The sequence below is a fragment of the Daktulosphaira vitifoliae genome, unplaced genomic scaffold, assembly GCF_025091365.1.
Source record: "Daktulosphaira vitifoliae isolate Bord-2020 unplaced genomic scaffold, ASM2509136v1 Scaffold_4, whole genome shotgun sequence".
Taxonomy (NCBI): domain Eukaryota; kingdom Metazoa; phylum Arthropoda; class Insecta; order Hemiptera; family Phylloxeridae; genus Daktulosphaira; species Daktulosphaira vitifoliae.
The window spans coordinates 28,528,430-28,537,409 of NW_026099575.1; positions in this window are offsets into that span (position 1 = coordinate 28,528,430).

Sequence of the window (8,980 nt, forward strand, 5' to 3'; positions counted from 1 at the left end):
ATATAGCTTTGTCGTTTAAAATGTACAATTTAAAACATTTTTATAAACACAAGATTTGTTAATCTTTATTTTTATATTATTTACAGTAAAAACTTCTTTTTTAATTTTTTTGTCCTAGCTGTTAGTGCCTTTATATACATAGACATAATTTCAATATAATTTTCGGAATGGTTTTATATCTAACTTTTTCTTTCTAAAATTTATGTAGTTATATTGATATTTTTTTTTTCTGAAATTTTGGGATGGTTAAGCCCCTTAAAGCTACCACCAATCTGCGCCTATATTATTTTTCATAAATAAATATTACCAATATGTATTACACACTACACGAGTATAAATATACTCACAATTATGTTGATAGTACAAATAAGTGGCTCTATGAAACTAGGGGGGCCTAGTGTATTCTCAGGACCAATGAACTTTGAATTTACACAGTATTATATTAATTGTTGTCCAAAGAAACACTGTTCGATAATTTTCTACTGTAGAATATTTGTGTTAAAATAAAAAGAATCAAGTTTATAATTAGGGTATAGGATTGGCAGATAATTTAATAATGTGATTATTAGTATTTTGATTATTTTCTGAACGCTTACATTTCATACAAACAATTTTTCATTATTGCAAAAAGTAAGAATTGGATTGTAATATTTTTTGTATAAATCAGCTCTTGTTTTAGTAAAAATTAAAATTTTGACTTTAAGAAATGTTAGTTATACTTGTAAGTGGCTATATAACAACTTAATTGAGCCTCGAATTAATGTAAATTGATAAAGTAACTGGATTTCTTAACTTAACGTAAAGTCATAACTTCAGATAACATTTTTATTAATGAAATAATAAATAATGTTATAATACAATAATAATACATTTGCAGTGATAATGCTTGTATTCAATGCCTATTTATTTTATTGTAACTTTATTCCAAAAATATCAATAAAATAATTATAAAACCTTGTAAGATTTTGATGTTAAGATATGTATATTAATACTTGTTTTTTTACACAAATTTAAGACATCTTTTCTTTTTATTTGTAACAAATTTTTTATATTTTACCAAAAGCCTTTCACCCCTTAGAGACACGCAAGATACTATTAATCATGTCAGCAACAAACGGCACTATCAATCGAATGTTTGACTTCTATGTCGAAATCTCTATAATGTAACAGTACTAAAGTACTCGCGCCCGATATTATTGAGATAGTTTTCTTTTACTTATTTCGTTCTTTTTATTTCATTTACCCGATATCGAACAAAAAAAACAATAACAACGATTCAGTCTTTTTTCTTACTTTTAATGCATTTCATTAATATAATTCATATAAATTACAAAGGCTCACAGAGGATAGCAGTAAAACAACGTTGTAAAAATACCACCGCGGGGCTTTCATCAGAGTTGTTCGGCTGATTGAAAAACAGGCTCGTGCGCCTTTAACTTTATTCTCTTAGAGTAATGACTTTTAATTGGAAAACTTCGGGGCAGCAGAAAATTCTTGTGCAAAAAACTACAATCACCCTTTCAGTCGATAAGGGTTGTTTTTTATTTTTCCGTACAAAAGTTACTAGATTGTTGAAAATTCTTACATAAATTGGAAACTGTGCTTCGATATCTGATTTGTTTTTATTGCTATTATTACTTTTTTTACATAACAAATGATATTGTGTTTTGAATTAATAACACTTTTTACAAAAATTGATCTAACACGTCTACTAGTTATCATTAGTCAAAAATTAATAGTTTTTTATGAGTACTATAGAATAACCTTTTTTTTTAAAATAATTTTAAATAAGTATAGTTATTAACATGATAAATATCTGTTCTCGTAAGATATTATCACATAGCTTGTAAGTTATATAAGTAATGTTAAAATAAAAAATTTGAAAAATAATTTAAGTACCTATTTCGCTTTATTTTTATTAATATGTTAGAAATTGTTGTATTATTGCTGCTTCACATAATATATAAAGCAGCCACCACAGTCCTAAATATCTGTATAAAATCATACACATGTAGTAAAAAAATTTGAACGTTAGACCGAAACGACCTTTTGGTTTATCTGAGATACACTGACCTCGGGTCCCATACCAATTATGTTGATCACAACCGAATATTACCATTGACGTCGTCGAGTTAAACTCCAGTAGCTGTATCGATGGTCTGATTTTTAAAAATCATTTTTTTCTTAGTATTTGATATTTTTAAACTTCAAATCATTCATCCGGTATAATTATGCATGTAAGGGTCGTCTAATTTTTATTAATTGATTTCACCTGAAGGTGTGTAAATCTGTAGGCAGCCACAATATTATGAGGAAACCGCTCATTTTCTACTTAATCACGCACGGACTGTGCAGTCTGTCGTGCCATCGATCAAATCGTTTACCATGAACACGAAATGTGTACGGACATTAACGCGTTTCACGGCTGCTTAACTGAACTTTTTTTTTTTCCATCGATACCAACTCCGAGTGGTTTCTGAAATACGGTCAACCGTATTGTTTGGTCACGATGACCTCACCAATGGTTCCCTATAGACGTCTTTTCTTTTTAAAACTGATAGTTCATTTAGAATTTAGATTTTAACCGTCAACCGCGGTCTTTTTTTTTAGTGTTTAAAAGGAAGTACGAACGTGTAAAAAATATTATAATGCATAATAATGACACTGACTTATAGTCTAAAATAAATGTGAGGAAAAGTCACTGGCACTATGAGAGTTGGTCATAATAAGTAGTCTACACAAGTCCAAATAGTATATAACACGTTGATCACTAAACGCTTCGATGCAAATCTATTATAAGAAAGGAGTTTTGTACAATTTTTAAAGAGAATGATTTATTTCTTTAAGTCATACTTGGAACCTTCATTAAAGATACTTATTTTTAAGTAACTTATTAAAAAAAAATAAAGTAGCAAATATTTATCTATTAAAAATTGCACTCTTTAAATTTTACATTTTTTTTAGTTTGATAGCTGATCACTAAAGTTTGGGACTTTGTACATTTATATAGTTTATTTTGATCATCCCTAGTACATATAGATGTTGATGTTTGTTTTTCTTAACACTAAATATAGTACATTAATTTGGAATTAAGTTATGGCTGGCGTGGGGAGATTTCGCTCCTAGAATAAAAAATTTTGTTGTGCTACTATACCATTGTATATTTTTACGGGACTAGGTGTATCGGAAGTTGTCGAAATAAATTTTATAAATGCAAGTCCCAAACCATACTTACTATTTTTACATGTAAAAAAAAAAAAATAAGTCGCTAGGGAAATTTTTTAAAATTATAAATTAAATTTAAAAGGCGAGACTTTATTTAAATATTTCAAAAATTGAAATACATTTTTTTTGTGAACTATATGGCTATGTAAAAAAAACCCCGATTTATAAAAAAGTTTTTTTGCCCCAAAAAAATAAATTATGCATTTTTTTTCAAATTTTTTAAAGTAATGTCTTCAACTCGATTTTTCTTTTTTTGTGTATAATTTAGCAATATTATTCTAATAGAAACAACGTACAAGGGGTCACAGACAAAACAAATCATGATAAAAAAAGTTTTCAGCTTGGCATTAAAGGTGAAAACGGAATTACAATTTGCAACTCACATAAAATTTACTATAGTACAGTATTGTTGGACTTTTATAAACAAGTAAAATTAAGAAATCGGAGAAAAGTGTTAATAAAGCCTAACTAATTAAATAATAAATAAAATACAAATTTATTATATTTGCAGTTAATATCGTAATGTACTTTACAGTTTTTTGCAGTTACAAGTATATTTTATACAAGTCCAAAATATAACCTTCAAACCCTATGAATGGGTAACATTTTATTTCCGTTTAAAAACGATGAAAACTTTGTCACTAGTATATTAATTTCTTCTTCTTTTTTTCTTTATTCTGTAGTTTTTTAATACCTAAAAACTAGATTGAACTAAATTAAATTATACCTTAGATACGGTTATCTAGTGAAGGTAAACATTGACACAATGGTCTTGTGTGGTATAACTTTTTCATCCGGTATATCCGGTGACATAATGGTCTCTACAACAACTTTATGTCTATTTCAATTATCTACTCTTGTCTTCATGACCGTTTACTTCAATAGTATCGAATTCAACTTACGGAGATTACTCAACCATGTGCCCGATGGACATCATTGTAGTTATCTTCTGATTATACTGTCAAATACTAACAAGCGTGGAAAACCGATTGAAAGAGGTACGTGTCGTCGAATGCGTTCGAAGGAAATACTCAAACTGACCGCACAAGCAGAAATAGCAAAACCGTTTTTCCGGTGTGTACATGGTGAGTTACTATAAAAAATCATTGGCAACATAATACGTTATATTATAACATCAAGACAATAGAAAATGGTAAGCATTATCTACTAACTTGTATGCCTGAATAATGAAGAATTATTCCTTTTTTTACACTTCAGATCTAGCTGATATCATTTTTGTTTTGATTTTTATAATGTTTCCATTTATATTTTAACAAATGGTTTATTATGCATAATAAGAAATTAATTTAGTTAGACGCGTTAATGTGAAATATAAATACAAAATATCGATAACTTCATTAAAGTTATATAGTTAAACTGGTGTACCAAAAACTTCTTTAAAATATTTGTAAAATTTGATAAACATTTATTGTTAATTCACAGAACTAACCATAATACTAATATTATTACTTAGTTTTTTAATATAACTAAATCCAAAAAGGTATTACGATCTTCAAATAATATTTTTTCATTTAAATGCTGATAAATAGTAACAGTATAATAAAATTTTCAAACATTTTATACTGACTATTTGAACAACAACTCGAATTATCATAGTTCCTTCTTTTAAAACCCAAATGAATAAAATGCATACATTTCGTCTTATGAATGTTTCCGGAGAAGTCGCAGTCCAGACGATGATAATGCTGATTAGGTGTCTGTGATTTTTTTGAATCTCACGTTTTCTCTTATAGACCATTTTTTATTTTAATATTATTTACGATTATGAACATAAAATGATCATCCTTTGCAGTTTTTATAAATATAAAATAATTAAAACAGCTACTGAGAATTTAAGTAAAATAAAGTCTATGTTAATATTAAAATTATTTCTAGAGTACATTGTGTCTATATATTATTTAAATACATCTCTTGTTATTGTTGTTCTTTACATTAATAGACAACTATTTTCAAAAACAATATTCAACTCTAAAATGTGTGATACAGCCCGGACAGCAGTATAATAACTTATAAGCAATGTAAGTTCTTAAAAATTTTCATTTAGGTTAATTTAAATATACTCAGATTAAAATAGTATAACAACATAAAAAATAAAATTTCAAAATTGAAATATTTTTTTTTATACTCTTGTTTGGTTAAAATTATAATATTATAAAATTAATTAATAAATAATAAGTTAAAAATGTTATAAGTTCAATTTAACAAAATATTATGAATTCAATATATTTTTTTACTGTTTTTATTTGGTTAGAAAAATAATATTTAAAACTTAATACTGGTACAATTTTATAGGAATATTACTTAAGTAGTTTAGAAAATTATATTATTAAAAATATTATAACAAAATTTTGGTTCTATTAAATTTAAACATTCTTAAAATGTCTTTTTAATTTTAAATTGTATACTTAATAAGTATACTTTGAAAATGTTTAACTCAATTGAAATAAAATTTTATTATTTCAAAATATTAATTTTAATATTAATTATAAAAAATATTATAAGTAGACATAAGTTTAAGTAGACATAGTTGAATTAGTCCACCAAACTATACCCACAAATAGGGACACTGATAATTAATAGAAAATTAAATATGAATATCAAGGATCTATTCTGTATAAGTTGAAATAATAAAAAAATTTCCTTTTTGATTTAATTTAAAAAACGTTTTAATGTTAGTTATGAATATTTTTCAGTTTTTAATATCAAACCAATAAGCATATTAACAGAAAGGGTATGCTCTTTCCAAAAAAATGTTCAAACGGCTAATAGGTTATAATAAATTACAATTTTAATTTGATGACTGATTTAATAATATATTAACAATGGCCAATCGAATTAAGAAATTTAACTTTCTTCTTATTTTTCTTATAAATCCATAGTTACATTTTTGATACACGTTTGCCACGGAGATTACAAAATAAACAACTACATTATATTTTTTTTATAATTTTTCCGTGAAAATTGCAATACAAAATATTGAACATCAATTTTGTACTAAATTTGATTTTTATAATAAATGCATTTATTCATGTATAATACTTATACATAATACAACTTGTTATGAGGATATAAATAAGAAACTAGTAACTCATAAATGATTTTGGATTAATTCAAAAACTCCTTCGAAAAATTAAACACCATGTACAGATTTGCAACTAAGCGTTTTTCTAAATTCTGATTTTAATCATTGTTAGATATCTAAATTTGTCTCAATTATGCGACAACTCCACTGTGCTATGATGGGTATTTTATAATTGATATTATTGCGCTTTAATTTTATTTTTTTAATGTAAGTTTATAAATTTTTCGTTGAACTTTCCCTTTGATAAAATAATTTCAAATGCAAATTTTTTGAAGAAGAAAAAACTAGAAAATTTTAGGCTATAGTAATTCAAACATTAATCGTGATAGATGTTTGATACCAACCTTTTTCTAAAATTCCATCACTTGCTGTTGGCACAATAGTGGTATGATAATTACCTATTTAATAATAATTAGAAAAGTTATTATTAATTTTAAATACTTAATTATTATATTAATTCTTAAATTATTCAAGTATTGTAATTTCTAAAATCCTATGTCAAAAAAGAATATAACTTTTAAAATACTACAATGAAATTTTTGATTTTAATTCAATAAATAAAAACAACTGTTAAAAGAAAATCAAAAAATTACTGATTTTCAATACCGTTTTGCAATGTTCTAGGTAATGTATAATATACATGCCATGTTTAAACAGTGGAAATTAAAATAATATGTTGAAAACGCTATATAACGTGTTCTGATCAAATTTTATAATAGACATTGAAAACACCAAAAATATCTATGAGATATGTCTTATAATTGTTAATATATAAGTGCAACGAGTCATGCGATTGTACAGTGCATTTAAGTTACATTTAACTACCAACATAACAATTTCTATATATTAATGTTTTCAAAATATTTTAGCTTCGATGCGAAGCTGAGAAGGTATTAATTTTACTATGATGTGTTTTTTTTTTTTTTTTTAGTTATCTTTAAATTTAAATACTCAATAAAGATTAATTTGTTTATTTAAATCTGATAGTTTTCTTATTGTCTAGTCTATTGAGTGCCTAATTCCTAAAAATATGTTCTTAACATTTTTTATTTAGAATACATTTATAAGAAGAACTCAAGTATTAATAATGAAGCGAAATCAGTAGTTCAGAAGTTGAACTCGCTATAAAATAATTATCTAATGAATTTTACATAAAAAATGACAGTTTATTGTTATTATTATCAGGTACGAGTATTTTGATAATAACAATCTAAAGTTTAGTTATACATATGTGTATTCACATGTAATCCCAGAGAGATTATATTTAGATTTATATACTGGGAATAGTAGTATCCTTTCAAGTTTTTGTATAATTTATAAAGATCAAAGCCACAAGTTTTACTTTATTGTTATTTAGACTCCTGCTACAAAACGGAAAGAATTATTAAACTTTTTTGTGATTCAATGCTTTCATTGTTATTATAATTTTTAATTTTTCATTTAGTATATTATAAATATATTGAAAAATTGTTAGAAAAAATAACAGGTCATAGTAATTAACAGTATTATTATCGCAAAAAATCTTAATTTTTGACTCGTTTATCTATTAACATTCGAAAAATAATTGTTCGTATTTATTAAAATTAGATAATTTGTTTCTAATCAAATTTATTACTTTCTACAATAGATTTCAGTTAAATCATATTTCCATACATTTATTGAATAATGTTTAAAGTACGTCATGAAACTTTTTATCATATTAATGTAATATAGATTTTAATAATAGTATTTATATTTACATTAATTATGTACCTTCACTCAATTAAATTATATGATTTTTCGAACAACTTAATTGTAACTCAAATAAAAGAAGATAACCATGTCTACACATTATAATGATGAATTTTTAATAATTGATATTTTGTAGTACTTCTAATTTTAAATTTGATATGTATAACCTTTATGATCTTTACAATACGGCCTATGAGATTACAAATACTTATCACATTTATCAGAAAATAATACTTCAAAGGCGAAAAGTAGTTTTGCAAAAGATAAAATGTGCCAAAGTTTTGTTACTATATATTGATTATATAAGGTGTAATTGAAACTTATAGTATAATAAGTCTTTTCTCTCTTTAGAATCACGAGGGGAATTAAAAATTATTTAATTCTAACTGTTGCGATTTGAAAACAAAATAAAATATTATAAACGTTTATAAAACTTTTTCAAAACTAAATTTTCATTAAGTTGATTTAATAACAAAATTGTATAATTATTAATCTTCAATCAAATTTTAGTTGAAATAGAAAAATTGTTTAAACTATTAATGTATAGTGTTGTCTTGACATCATTTCCATTGTGTTAGGGTAAATATTATTAATCATAATCAAAAGGTGCATCATTTTAACTTAATATGTTAGTTCAATAACCTTTTACCTTTGAATTGAACATCTAAATTATATATATATATATATACAATCATATATATATATATATATAAGAAAAACCTTCATAATAAACAAAAAAATGTAATATGAACTAAAAACTATTTTTATTTTTACTTAGTAAATTTATAAATTAAAATATTTACTATTATTAAAATATTCGTATAGTGAAAAATTCAAAAATATTTATTTTATTCATTTATCATAGATAATTTTATATTAACTTGACGAAAACATAGATTATTACTTAATTATTTTTGTTAA